Source organism: Acomys minous, assembly GCF_964271855.1.
Source record: "Acomys minous genome assembly, chromosome: 4".
NCBI lineage: Eukaryota > Metazoa > Chordata > Mammalia > Rodentia > Muridae > Acomys > Acomys minous.
Window position 1 is genome coordinate 122,406,463 of NC_140486.1, and position 14,976 is coordinate 122,421,438.

Here is a 14,976-nt window from a genome sequence, read left to right on the forward strand (position 1 = left end):
CTCATATTTAACAACAATGATATCTACACATGGATGCTACTAATTATGTGGGGTGTGTGTGTGTGTGTGTATGTGTGTGTGTGTGTGTGTGTGTGGTTTTTATGTACATTCCATATATATGCATGTGGACATGTGGTTATGCCTGTGCCACCAGTGCCCATGGAGAGGCTGGAGAACAGCCCTAGATGTTGATCCTCACTTTCCACACACTGTCATATTTTCAAGGAGAGACTGAGTCAAAATATTATTCTTCAAATATTACTAAAAATTATCCAACTTTTACCAAAAAGGAGTAATGATGCTAAAATATTTATGCAAAAAATTAACCAACTCATTCTATAGAAAACTATCTGTACAGCTTGTCTGAGTTAATGATTATGTTACATTTCCAATGTCATATAGACTTAAATAATGAAGATATGAGTGCTGTGGTGACCAATCTTGCCTTTAAGCACACCCACGGCAAAGAAACATCAATAATTAAGGAGTTGTTCCATTAGATTGATCTATAGGCATGTCTGTGGGGCATTTTCTTGATTGATTGATATGGAAGCAATCAGCTCACTGTAGATGGTTCCATCACTGGGCACGTGGTCCTGGTTTGTATAAAAACTCTGGCTGAGTGAGAGCAGGAGAAGTACATCAGACAGGGTGTTCATTCCTTGGTTTCTGATTCAAGCTTCTGATTCAAGTTCGTGCTTTGGCTTTCCTTTATGGTGTGCCTATAGTTCTCTTCTACTAGTTGGTTTTGGTCAGTCTCTGATCTTAGCAACAGAAGTCAAACTAGGCCAGAGAATTGGTATCTGCAATGTGGAATGTTTCTATGATGATCCTGTGTCACACTGTCTTACGTCTTGGGCTTGTATTGTTGGGAAAAGGTAGAGGACTTGGGGATTTTGACCTGGCAAAGCCATCAAGTGCGCAGATTTAATAAGCTGTTCCAGGAACATGGAAGTTAATGCTGAGAGCCATACAGATGGTGGAAGCTAGGCTCGTGAAGTCTCTACGGGAAGAAAAGGACTGTTTGGATGACAATTTTAATTATGATTGTGGTAGTGAAATCCTTTGTGCTTTACCAGGACAGTGCAATGCTACTTACTAGGTTTGAAAAATCAACTTTGATTGAAACCAGCCTCCGTGCAGTGAAATCTTCAAGGAAGTATTTCTTCAAGGTAGTACACAGAATCTGTGGTCCAGATGTGGCAAAGCTTGTGTCTCAAGTTGCAAGCTGAACTTGACAATGTGTAAGAAGCTCCCACATAGTACTGAATTTTAAGGCATGAAGTGGTCAGTCAAAACACAAAGCAAAATAAAGAAACAAAGAAATAAAAACAAAAACCCTAAGCCCCAAAACAGTGGAATTGTCACTGGTGGAGCTGTACCTCAGTTATAATGGGAACCCAAAAGTATTGAAGATAGAATGACCTATCGATCACCACACAGGAGGGACATTAGGAGGTATAAAGATGATCTGGTTTAAGAATCTAAGATGAGCTCTATGTTGGCAGCAGAGCCAGAAAGTCAGGCTAAAACAGTGCTTTGAGCCTGGATGATCATGAATATTTCCAAGATGCTGGACACTGAGCAGCAGATTTGGATTTCAGTGCTGAAATTCAGATTTCACTTAATTCTGATTATAAATGTGCTCTAGTTATTACCTCTAGGAACAGGAAAATACTCACCTGGATTTTTACTTTGCACACACTCAGAATTTATAGACTTGATTTTTCAAAAGGCTTTGGTATCTCAAAGTATTGAAAGTAAAGACTGTGGGGCTTTCAGAGTTGTACTATGTTTTATATTGTGGTGTTTAAATGAGATCTTGAAAACTAGGAAAGGCTTTGACTTAACAGTGATGACTTTGTGTGTCAGATTAGCAGGAGTGGACATTGGTGACTCAGTGTAACTAGCAGGAGGGAAGTGCAACTGAAAAATAACTTTCAACTTATTGTTCTATGGGCATGTTTGTGATGCAGGGATTGTCTTAATTGATGACCAACAGAAGAGAGATCTGCACACTGTGGGCAGGACTACACCTGACCAGGTGTTCCTGGGTTGGATGAGAAAGGTGGGTGAAGAATTGAATAGAGAACAAGCTAGTAAAGAACATTTGTCCACTTATTTCTGTATCAAGTTCCTGACTTGAGTTCCTCCTTTGGTTTCCCCTGATAGCATACCATAGGCTACACAAACTGTGCCCTATAAGCCCTTTTCTTCACGTACTGAGTTTGTTCAGCTTTTAATAAAGGATCTATAAAGTAACAAGGAACATTTAAAATAAAAAAAAAACCAATGTTAAAGATTATAGTGAGTCCTGCTCAAACTAAGGCACCAGCCAAGGACAATAAAGGCGGTAAACCTTAAACCCCTACCCAGATCTAACCAATGGACAGAACACTCTACACAGTAGAGTGGAGAGTGGGATATTACTTTCTCACATACTCTGGTGCCTCACCTTTGACCATGACCCCTGGAGGGGGAGACCTGGTGGCACTCAGAGGAAGGACAGCAGGTTACCAAGAAGAGACGTGATACCCTATGAACATATACAGGGGGAGGTAATCCCCCTCAGGAACAGTCATAGGGGAGGGGAATAAGGGGAAAATGGGAGGGAGGGAAGAATGGGAGGATACAAGGGAGGGGATAACCATTGAGATGTAACAAGAATACATTAATAAAGGAGAAAAAGATTATAGTGAGTGAATATAATAAAGTTTACAGCACATATTATAAAATGCTTCTTTTTTCAAGCTTTTATATTTTATTTTATTATAATTTATTCAGAATATATCATGATTGTTATTCCTCCCTTGTATTTACCATTCCCACCCTTCCTCCCTCTTCTGTCCTATTCTCTTCCCCTAGACCTTTACAGAAGGGACCTCCTCCCCCACCTTATGACCACAGCCTATCATGTCTCATCCAGATAGCCTGCTTCCCCTTCTTCTATATACCCACTGGGCCTCCCCAGCAAAAGGAGATGATTAAACCAGGAGCAAACGAGTTCCTGTGAGAGTCAGTCCCTGCTCTCCCCACAACTCTAGAGAATGAGCTGTCCATTGACTATATCTTAACAGGGGGTCTAGGTTTACTGTATGCATTGTCCTTGGTTAGAGAAACAGTTTGTGCACATGCGACTGAGTCAAGATATGCCAGGCTTGATGAACTCCTCGTTGGGCCCCTGAACCCTCTGGGTCCTTTCATTCCCCAAGTCTCCCACACCACTCTCAGCCTTCCACACTGTGCATCAGCCATACCATGTGTTTCTTTCTGGGTCCTGGTTACCTCATTCAGGATCATCATTTCTAGTTCCGTCCATTGCCTGAAATTTTCAAGATTTTTTTTTGTTTTTCATTGCTGAGTAATATTCCACTGTGTAAATTTACCAGTTTCTTTATCAGTCCTTAAGTTGAGGGATATCTATGTTGTTTGCAGATTTTGGCTATTGTGAATAAAGCTAGGAATATAGTTTACCAAATGTTCTTGAGTAGTGGAACATCCTTCAGGTATATGCCCAGGAGTGGTATAACTGAGTCTTGCAGCAGCACTATTCCCAGTTTTCTGAGAAATGGCCAGATTGATTTCCAAAGTGGTTGTACAAGTTTGTCCACCCACCAGCAACGGAGGATTGTTCCCCTTTCTCCACATCCTTCCCAATATGTGCTGTCAATTGAATTTTTTTTTATCTTAGCCATTCTGGGAAATGTAAGATGGAATCTCAGAGTCATTTTGATATATATTTCCTTGATAAAGATGTTGAACATTCCTTTAGGTGTTTCTCAGCAATTCAATGTTTGTTCCTCTGTTGAGAATTCTCTGTTTATTTCTGTGCCCCATTTTTAATTGGTGGTGTTTAAGTTCCTGGGTTAGTTATAGATTTTGGATATTAGCCCTTGGTCAAATGTAAGTTCGGTGAAGCTCTCCCAGTCTGTAGGCTGTCGTTTTGTTCTGCTAACAGTGTTCTTTGCCTTACAGAGGCTTTTCAGTTTCATGAGGTTCCACTGGTTAATTGTTGATCTTAGATCCTGACCTATTGGTGTTCTGTTCAGGAAGATGTCTTCTATGCCAATGAGTTAAAGGCTCTTTCCTACTTTTTCTTCTAACAGATTAGTGTATCTGATTTTATGTTTAGGTCTTTAATCCACTTGGACTTCAGTTTTGTGCAGGGTGATAAAATATGATCAATCTGCATACATGTAAACATCCAGGTATATCAGCATCATTTGTTGAAGATGCTATCTTTTTTGAATTGTATGGTTTTGGCTTCTTTGACAAAAATCAAGTGTCCATAATGGTGAATCTTTGATTCAATTCCATTAATCAAACAGCCTATTTCTATGCCAGTACCATGCTGTTTTTTTTTTTTTTTTTACTGTTGCTCTATATACCAGATTGAGATCCAGGATGGAGATTACTCCAGAAGATCTTTTATTGTATAGGATTGTTTTTAGCTGTTCTGGATATATTTTTCCATATGAAGTTAAGAATTGATCTTTCAAAGTCTGTAAAGAATTGTGTATAGGTTTTTAATAGAGATGGCATTGAATCTACAGATTGATTTTGGCAACATGGTCATTTTTACTGTGTTGATTCCTCTAATCCATGAGCATGGGAGATCTTTCCATCTTCTGATATCTTCAATTTCTTTCTTCAGAGACTTGATATTTTTTCATACAAGTCTTTCACTTTCTTGCTTAGAGTTAAACAAAGATACTTTGTATTATTGGTGGCTAATATTAAGGGTGTAGTTTTTCTAATTTCTTTCTGAGCCTGTTTGTCATTTCTATACAGGATATCTACTGTTTTTTTTTAAATTAATCTTGTATCTGGCTATTTTGCTGAAGATGCTTATCATCTTTAAGAGTTCTCTGGTGGAATTTTGGGAGATGCTTATGTACACTATTACATCATTTGGAAACAACAATACTTTGAATTCCTCATTTTTCATGTGATCCCCTTGATCTTTTGTTGCCTTATTGCTTTAGCTAGGACTTCAAGTACTATATTGGAAAGATAAAGAGGGAATTGGCAGCCTTCTCTAGTCTCTGACTTTAGTGGAATTTCTTTGAGTTTCTCTCCATATAATTTGATGTTGGCTATTGGCTTGCTGTACATAGCCTTTATTATGTTTAAGTATGTGCCTTGTATCTCTGATCTCACAAAGATTTTAAACACGAATGGGTGTTAGATGTTGTTAAATTTTTTGGGGGGCCATCTAAGGAGTTAATCATGTGTGTTTTTTCTTTAAGTTTACTTATATTGTGGATTAAATTGGTGAATTTTCTTATATTGAACCATTGTTGCATGTCTGGGATGAACCCTACTTGGTCATGGTGAATGATATATTTGGTGAGTTCTTGGATACAGTTTGTGAATATTTTACTGAGTATTTTTGCATCAATGTTCATAAGAGAAATTGAACTGAAATTCTCATTCTTTTCCAACTGTAAGAAGTGGAATATCACCAGAAAAATGTCCATTTCATTTAGATTTTCAAATTTTGTGGCATATAAGCATTTGAAGTAAGACTAATGAATCTTTGGATTTCCTTGGTGGCTGTTCATATGTCTTCCTTTTCACTTCTGATTTTGTTGATTTGAATAGTGTCCTCCGTCTTTTAGTTAGTTTGGCTAAGGATTTGTCTATCTTGTCGAAAGAGAGCATACCAAAGTCATCATTGCCATCTCTTCAAGTTTGTGTGTAAATGAACTATAGCTGTCAATAATAGAGCATACATCTATTGAAAAACATTGTAGGGATTTCATTAAGCTTGATTAGAAAGCTATCACTCAGGTAGTTTGTTTGCTCTGTTGAATGCACCATGAATTAATATGAAATGTTGGTGCTGCGACAATGACTGCTGTTGAATTTGGTTATTACAAGTCACGGTTGGTGTTCAGAGAAGAATCGTGTTCATTAGCATCAGAGATGTGTTTAAAACTACAACTACTCTATCTAATATTAACTTTCCTCACATGTACTATGTAAAACAACTTATATAATGAGGAGAACAAATTGGAATTTTATATGTCACTTGTCTATCATCTACCTATTTATGATAAGTAAGTAAGTTAATATGTACTGAGGTGCAATAACAGAATGCTCTCAGTAGCAATGACTTAAACAACGGAGTAATTATGTATATTTTATAACAAAATCCCAGAGGTAGGCACTTACAAAGTTGTTTTAACATCTGTAAAATATTGTCTAGTAATATATCTTTTGAGCATTTTAATCATGGTTTTTAATCTTTGATCATTTGCACATTTTAGGTTTGTATTATTTAGTCTTCAATATCAAACCCTGTTCAAGATAATTAAGGAAATAGCAGAGGGAAAATATGAATGAAAACCATCTTACCGTGATACTGTATAATTATACCATGATAGGTGTTATGATTTCTTTATTAATCAAAATGAATAAATGGCATATATTCTTCATTTTGAAATTTGATCCCAAATTATAATTGAGTATACAAGCAACTCTTAGCTTTGAGTTATAACAGCCAAAGTATATATTTGTGGTATTTTGAATATGGATGGCCACAATTTAAAAATAAAATTTGGCTCTTATGCAGTTTGCTATAAACATGAACTTACAGATAGAAATTTGTGACACTAATGAAAACATCAAAAATTAGATATATAAATGTTAAATGTAATAAAGCTGACAAATAACATATTCATGGAAGAAAAGTAGCAAAGTAGCTACAGAATGGTTCAGTTAATTTTCATTTCTGTTTACAAATAGAATGTCAATGAGACAGTGATTTTTATTATCCCAACATGATGGAAGCAGCACACGGTTATGTGTTCTGCATATTAAATTCTATTAGATATTTTAAAATGAGATTATGAGTATATAAGTAATTTATGCAGAACAAATATGAAAAGAAATCTATAATGAATGCTTATGTTATCATATTTGATTTACTTAATATACACTTAAAGGAAAGCTTCTTAATTGCTATGTCTTCAAACAGATTAGCTCTTCAAACAAACTAATGGAGGAATTCCTGCCATTTCATTCATATGTACATTTTAGAACAAGGTGTTCCTGCTATAGTAGCACAAAAGCAACAGCTATAGGTATTTTATTACATGTTAAGTTTCTACAATGCTACCACATATGTTACAAAAACAGTTATAGGCAACTTTGTCTCCGTGTATAACTACAGAAACCTAACCATTTGCCATGTTTGAGTATTTCTTGTTTTAAATGTTGGGAGCCCAATGATAAATGCAATATTAAACATTTATTTAACAGAGAACAAGCATCATATGAGATTGTTTCTTGATTCTTATAGTTATGTTTTCAGGAGAGATAGATATGATTTCTATCTTTTTTTTTTTTTTTTTGCTTTCCTATTTTAAAGATGGCATTATCTTTCCAATATGCTCCTTCACTTAAATCTGTGAGAGATCCTCATAAAAGCCAAAAATATCAGCTTTAGAATCACTATAACTTTGAACTAAATAAACTTTTTTATGTTACCTTTCTCACGTGGTTTATTATACTAGTGGCAGATAGGTAGATAATCTATCCTAATACTCTAATATTTGTCTGAACATATTTACCAAAATTCTACTTATTTCAATATATAAATAACCTGTTATGCCAGCTAAGGGAGTATATTATATCTTAAATATGGCCAAAGAAGAACAGATATGTGTATATTGCTATTTATCCCCCCTTGGAAGAATATCTTTAGTAACATGAGATCTGGAGATGGGTAGTAAAAAGTATTTAATGAAACAACATTGTAGTCACTTACTGTACTCTCAACAATGTGGAGAGGTGAGTTAATAAGACAGCTTTGCTATCCAGTTTATCCCCCATCTCAAAGAAAACTACACTGAGAATTTCTATGAGAAAGGCTTGACCAGGATTGTTTCCATGTAGAATTATAAGAGCAAATAAGCACTCCTGTTTATAAGAAAAGTTTAGACTATGTTTAGACTATGTCTATATTTTATTTCTGGATGAACTGACACATAATATGATGAGAGCATAAAGCTAAGCACAAAGTGATGACAGAATTAGTAACCGTGCAATTAAATTCTATGAGCTATTAACAAAACAATGACCTTGGGTAAGTATATTGCTCACCAACATACTTAAAGTATCTGACGTGATGGATAAGAACTTCTGGATTCAAGGTAAAGCTTAAGTATATCTCTTCCACTCAAGGAGACCAATCTATATGTGCTTCTACCCTGTTCTTTGTTCATAATTAAGAACATTCCTCTACCTTGTCTAGCCACCATTTGAAAATGAGCTCTATTTGACCTTTCACAATTTTGAGTCTCATTTGCTGATATAAAAATATTTTTGTTTTATTTAAATATATATCTCTAAAAATACAAATCTTGAAAATACGACTTATCATATCAGATTGGTCTAGTCAGTAAAGATTTTATAAAATTGAATGTTGTCGGTGATCATGGTGTTTATTCATTACTTCTTTTCACATTCCAACTCCCTGTGGCCAAGTTAATTCTAATTTAAATATATATAGACTATTTTTAAATTTCATAAAGTAAAAAGGTATATTGTGAGTCTTTTTCTGGGATTGCCTTTAGTTTGATTTTGTGCACATCACACACACACACACACACACACACACACACACACACACAGACACACACACACAAAAACATAATCCCAGTAAACTCACATGGCAATAACCTATTTATAGAAGATATTATTTAAACAAATTCATTCACTATCTTTAGTACTCTAATCTTTCTAGCTTCTCAAAGATGATGATTTCTGAACCATGGGGTGAAGGGTTATGTTATATATGCTCAATTTATATCAATTCACTTCTCAGTCTCTTATTCTCTGCTTGAAACAATTGCATTTAATGTATATGTGCACACACACACATATATACACACATATATATATTTCATATCCATGTAAAAGACTAGGCTTCCACTTCAATTTTTAAAGACTCTATTAGTCATATTTTTATATCCCTTCTTTCCGTAACCCTGAAACCTATAATAGTAATCTGCCTGCTACATATATTTGCACCCTAATGCCATAGATGTTGTAGGTGTGACCAACCACGTTTGATAATTTGTTGTTAAAGACCATTTAATGATACGTAAACATTACCTGACACTTTTAATGTGATTTAAAAGTGTCATGGAGCCTAGTGTTCAACCTCCTATTAGTGTCATAGCTATAGATGCCTCGAGTGAAAATTTTAGAGTATTACAGCTGTGTTAGAGACAAGTTTCTTAGATTCAAGGGAAGTTGATAAAGCTTCTCCATTCAGATAAAGCTCAGAATTGAATATCTTGTTCTGGTCCAAATACAAGTATTTGTATAGAATCTAGCAACTACAGCTTTATCCTTCCAGATATTTACAGCATAACAATGCTTGTCTACAGACCCTTCCCTGTGTTGGAGATAATCAACATGGTGGACTTTTTTTTCCCAACTTTTTGTGATATTTGGTGCTTCTCTATCATAATGCACTAAGCCCAACTAATGTCAGCTTTTCTGTGTATGATTCTTTATTTCATCATTTTCATTTTCCTTTCTTCCATCCCTTGTTGCCTCAGTTAAGTTTTCAGACAGAAATCATTCTGGTTATAGCATATAAACTAGTAAATAACCATAGCTATAAAGTGATGTCTAATGACATGCCCATAGATCAGTGCATTGCTCAACCTCATTAGGGAAGCTTCTTCAAATATAGTTTGACATAAATAACTACAAGTTAACAAGGTGAAAACAGTGGAAGTCTTGAGACACTAAGCCCTAAATAGGGTTTCTTTATCAAAACAATCCTCTCAAATCTCAGGAGTCTATGTAGAAGAGGAGGAAGAAAGATTGCAATAGCCAGGCATGTTGAATTACTTCAAGGAAACTGCATTTTTCAGACACAAGACAAAAACTCATCATATGAATCAACAGAATATGTGACAAGATGCATAAGGCACGCATAAGTTCACAGCAGACAAAATCCAACCACTGAGAAGAGGAAGAGAACACAAAGTCCCCCAAGAAGCTCTGTGCAAGTGATAGCATGTTGCTATAGGAAAAATAAGTTTGAGTGACAATAACCACACTGCAATTTAGGCCAGCACAAATTGACCAGCAGAAAATGGATACCATATTTATATGCCCTTATTTGGCTATAATTTGAATTGAGGAGGGCTTTTTGGTTTTTTGTTTTGATTTCCTAATGACTTTTGTCTTTGTTTAGTTGTTTGCTTTGTTTTAGCAAAAGAAATAAAGCACATGAATATTGTATGTATGTTGTGCTGATAGGGAGATGGGGATGATCTGGGAGGAGTTGGGGGAGAGGAAAGAATATTATCAAAACAAACAAGTACTTATTTGTACATATATTTATAGACACATGTATGGAAATCCCAAGGTTATAATTTACTATTGTCAAACCTTTCACAATGCCAATTTCAATCTTGAAATGTTCTAAATTATGTGAGGTGAAAGCTGTATGCATCCTAAGATTATTTTATATTGTGTCTGTGCATGACAAAATGTTACAGTCCTCTGTTTTCCTTGCTCACTTTGCTTCACATTATTTCCAGTGTGGAAATATCTATATCAACACTTACTATAAAGGAGGTATTAATATCAGCAAGCTATCTAATATTGCATTTAAAAATATATAATTTTATTCAGAGTAAAATACTTTGAGTTAATTTTTTTCATAGGATTTACTATATTATTGAGGAGAGGATGTAAGAATTTTATATTCAGGAATCATAAACCTATTATAAAGTAACATAATTCATATTTACAAAATAAAAAGTACATATAATCTTATTCAATAGCTAGTACTTTTAAATTCATTATTATTAAACAATGATATAAATTCAGTTCTGATTGTTTTCTTTCTACTCTCATACAAAGTCATTGCAATGCTGTATTTACAAAAAATATCAAGGCTAAAGAGCTGGTGAATACAATGTATAGAGGGAATTTTAAAAACCAAACATAGTATTATTAAATTTAAAACTCAATGTGTTTGAAGTATTATAATTCCATATCCAAATAAAATTTTAATTTGCACATTTTCTTTCAAGAGGCCCATTGTTATTCAAATAATCCAATCGTTGTAATAATGTAATCAATTAAATTAGTAAACACATCCTCTATAATTCTTTAATGGTCACAATTGATAGAAATATTTAGTTACCTAACTTTTACAAATAATCAAAACAATAATCTGCTTGGAAACTAATTAAACTGATTACTTAAATCATAACAAGGCATCATGATTATTTTCAATTCTGGTTCTATTCACCAAACTCAGTGGGCAATGCTCGGAATGTTTAAACTGATCACACATTATTTAACTTACTACAAAATTATTATTAGAAAGGATGTTAATAAAAATAATTAACACAACATTTTTTAAATGTGCATACTTAAAAGACCACATATTTTAATAAGATAAATAAAATAAGACTGTAAAAGGAATGTCAAGAAAAAATGTTAATTTTATTTTCATGAGACAAAAATACTTTCTCATAAAAATTATTTGCCATTTTTATTATTATATCTTACATTTCTTTTGGGATATGTGTAAAACTATTTTAGTCTTTTGTCTTTCATTCTTTCACATGATCTATAATTAAAGGTAAAATTATTGTTCACATTAACCATCTGTATGTAATATCCAGTAAACTTAGTAACATCTTGTAGTTGATATTCTCAAGAAAATCATCAAACTATTACTAAGCATTCATCAACTAATTATCAAACGTAAATTAATCCATAAATAAAAAAGTTTCAGAAAAATAGCTAAAATATAATGAATTTAAACCCAAATAATGTTTAAATAAAAATACCAAAATGTTAATGAATTAAAATGAAAATATCAAGTAAAAATAGAAAATGCAGGCAGACATTATATATACTTATATATTAAAATAAAAAAGCAAAAACTTTTTTCTTAGCAAACCAAGTCAATCTGTCAGACATGGAAAGCCCCATATGATTAAGAATTTTTTTTTCAGCCTTCACATCACATCAGTGTTCCTTTATTTGGGAATTTTATTTTATTTTTTTTAATTTTTTATTTTTTGATGTACTTAGCCTTTTGTGGCTTCGTTTTTCTTTTTTTGCTCCTTTATTAATTTATTCTTGTTACATCTCAATGGTTATTCCATCCCTTGTATCCTCCCATTCTTCCCTCCCTCCCATTTTCCCCTTATTCCCCTCCCCTATGACTGTTCCTGAGGGGGATTACCTCCCCCTCTATATGCTCATAGGGTATCAAGTCTCTTCTTGGTAACCTGCTGTCCTTCCTCTGAGTGCCACCAGGTCTCCCCCTCCAGGGGACATGGTCAAAGGTGAGACACCAGAGTATGTGAGAAAGTAATATCCCACTCTCCACTCTACTGTGGAGAGTGTTCTGTCCATTGGCTAGATCTGGGTAGGGGTTTAAGGTTTACCGCCTGTATTGTCCTTGGCTGGTGCCTTAGTTTGAGGGGAGGACATTCTAGTGGGACTGTAGATGAGAGAAGCATGGGAGAATGGCAAAGTAGAAGGATCCAGAGGGTCCTAGAAGCCTACAAGTAGAACATTATGATAGGCAGATTTGGGCACAGGGGTCCCTCTCAAACTAAGGCACCAGCCAAGGATGATTAAGAATTTAAAAGATCAGACTTTTTATACAATTATGGTTAATTTAGAAGGTAGACACCTGTGGTGCATGAATCATGTGACAATAGCAGCATATAATTATAGTTCAGAGATACGCTGGGGTGTTGTTGGTGAAAGGATTTACTTTGATGCTAACAAAAAACACTAAAAGTTTATTAACAAATTGGAAACATGGTTTATCTAGAATTATGCTCTTGCTTCTGTAGTTCCTAACTATACATCTTACTTGTGGAGGACACCCTTTCCATTCCTAGTACCTGTGTTGGATGCATTACAGCCATCTGTAACTCTAGAATTGGCTCATCTACCACCCTCCTTTTGCCTCTGCAGGTCACAGCAGTCACGTGTGCATGTAAATACACACACACACACACACACACACACACACACACACACATTTAAAGAATTGGATTTCTTAAAAATAAAAAAATAGAGGGAAGAGGGGAGAATGGTGGAAATAGGACAAAAGCAAGGGGGTTACAATTGGATGTAATGTGAATAAATTATAAAAACATAACAAATAATTTAAAATAAAATAAAAATGTATTTAAATTTTTATTTTCTTGTTTATATTATTTAAATTACAGAAAATTAAAAAAAAAAACTTTTCAGAGGGCAGCTGGCAAGTATACTTTCTCCTGAACGTGACTGTTCTGTTAGAAGAGCCCCATCTGCTGAAGGTCCAGTTTAGAAGTAAGACAAGCTGATAGAAGCAAAAGACTGTGAGTCCTTGTGTAACATGGGGCCTTCTTTTTTAAATAACCAAGAAGACTGAAAAGGAAGACTTAAAGATTCACTGCAGAATCTATCATGCATTAGGTCAATCTAAAATATGCATAGAAAATGCAATAAAGTTTACAATTTGTATTACAGGCTATTAGGTGAGCCTGATGTCTTGAAGCTTCATTGAGTTTATCTAGAGGAGCAAGTCAGGACTTCTTCAACCTGGGTGAACAAACAGATGATGATTGGTGAATGAAGAAAGTGTATTATATACCTCTAGCAAGATGTAAAAAAAAAAAAAAAAAAACCTATTACTAAATGTCAAGACAATATAGTTAATTGAAAAAATTTCATGTAAATTCAATGGCTGACTTCATACAAAGATAAAATATACAATGAACAGATTAGGTTACTAAATAAAGAAATATTAATGAAAACTCAAATAGCATATCATAAAAATTTAACAGAAGTGACAGTGCCATGTTGTCATTGGACATGGTGAATTTACAGCATTATATTTAGTTCAATTTTTGAATATGGTGGAGAGTGGGATCTGACTTTCACACAAACTCAGTTGCCCCATATTTGACCACGTCCCCTGGATGGGGAGACCTGGTGGCACTCAGAGGAAGGATAGCAGGTTACCAAGAAGAGACTTGATACCCTATGAGCATATACAGGGGGAAGAGGTCCCCCTCAGGAACAGTCATAGGGGAAGGGAGTAAGGGGAAAATGGGAGGGAGGGAGGAATGGGAGGATACAAGAGATGGGATAACAATTTAGATGTAACATGAATAAATTAATAAAATATATTTAAAAGATAAAACAAAAAATTTTGCATGTGTTAAGAGTTTGGCTCAACAAGAAAGCTCTTTTGTAATAAAGACATTTTAAGGCTACTTGTGGGTTTGTCTTAAGGCTCCAGTGACCTCTTTCTGCATTTCAAATATATACTGGTTATAATAAAAACTCAGTCTAACAGGAGGAAACTTAGCAGCCATGTTGTCAGCCCTTAGGATCCCATAGCTTAAATGTCTTGTCTAATTGCTCTCCATAAAAAAGAGAGAAGTCAATGGCCAACATGGGATGATAAAAATATTCTTAGATTCACATTAAATTAAGACTCTCAAAGAATTCATGAAAACACAACTAGAATGTGAGTAAGAGAACAAAAATTGAGATGGTGACCAGGAGTCCCTCTCTGGACTTTTCATGTAGGCAGAGCGGCAAAGAGTCCCCTACAAAGCTCTAAGCAGAAACCTACCTTGACCTGAGAATCCAGGTTTACAACTCCTGCAGTGTATTGAGGTCAGGCTTTAGGGAAGGGAACTGGGTAGGGAGGCCCTAGCTTCTAAAAAGCCTTACAGTGTGTTCAATTTTTAGCTCTAGCCATGTAGATAGCTATCTTTCCATACAGAAAAATTCTCTTGTATAAACCCCTTCAAATAGTTTCAAAATGAAAAGTTAAAAGTATGTTACAACAGACATTATCTTGTTTTCCTTAATATTCTATATCAATTGTCACACCGGATGTCTACTACTTTATACATAAACTATTTTTTAACTTCCCTCTTTCTTGTTTTAATTTAATTAATTTAT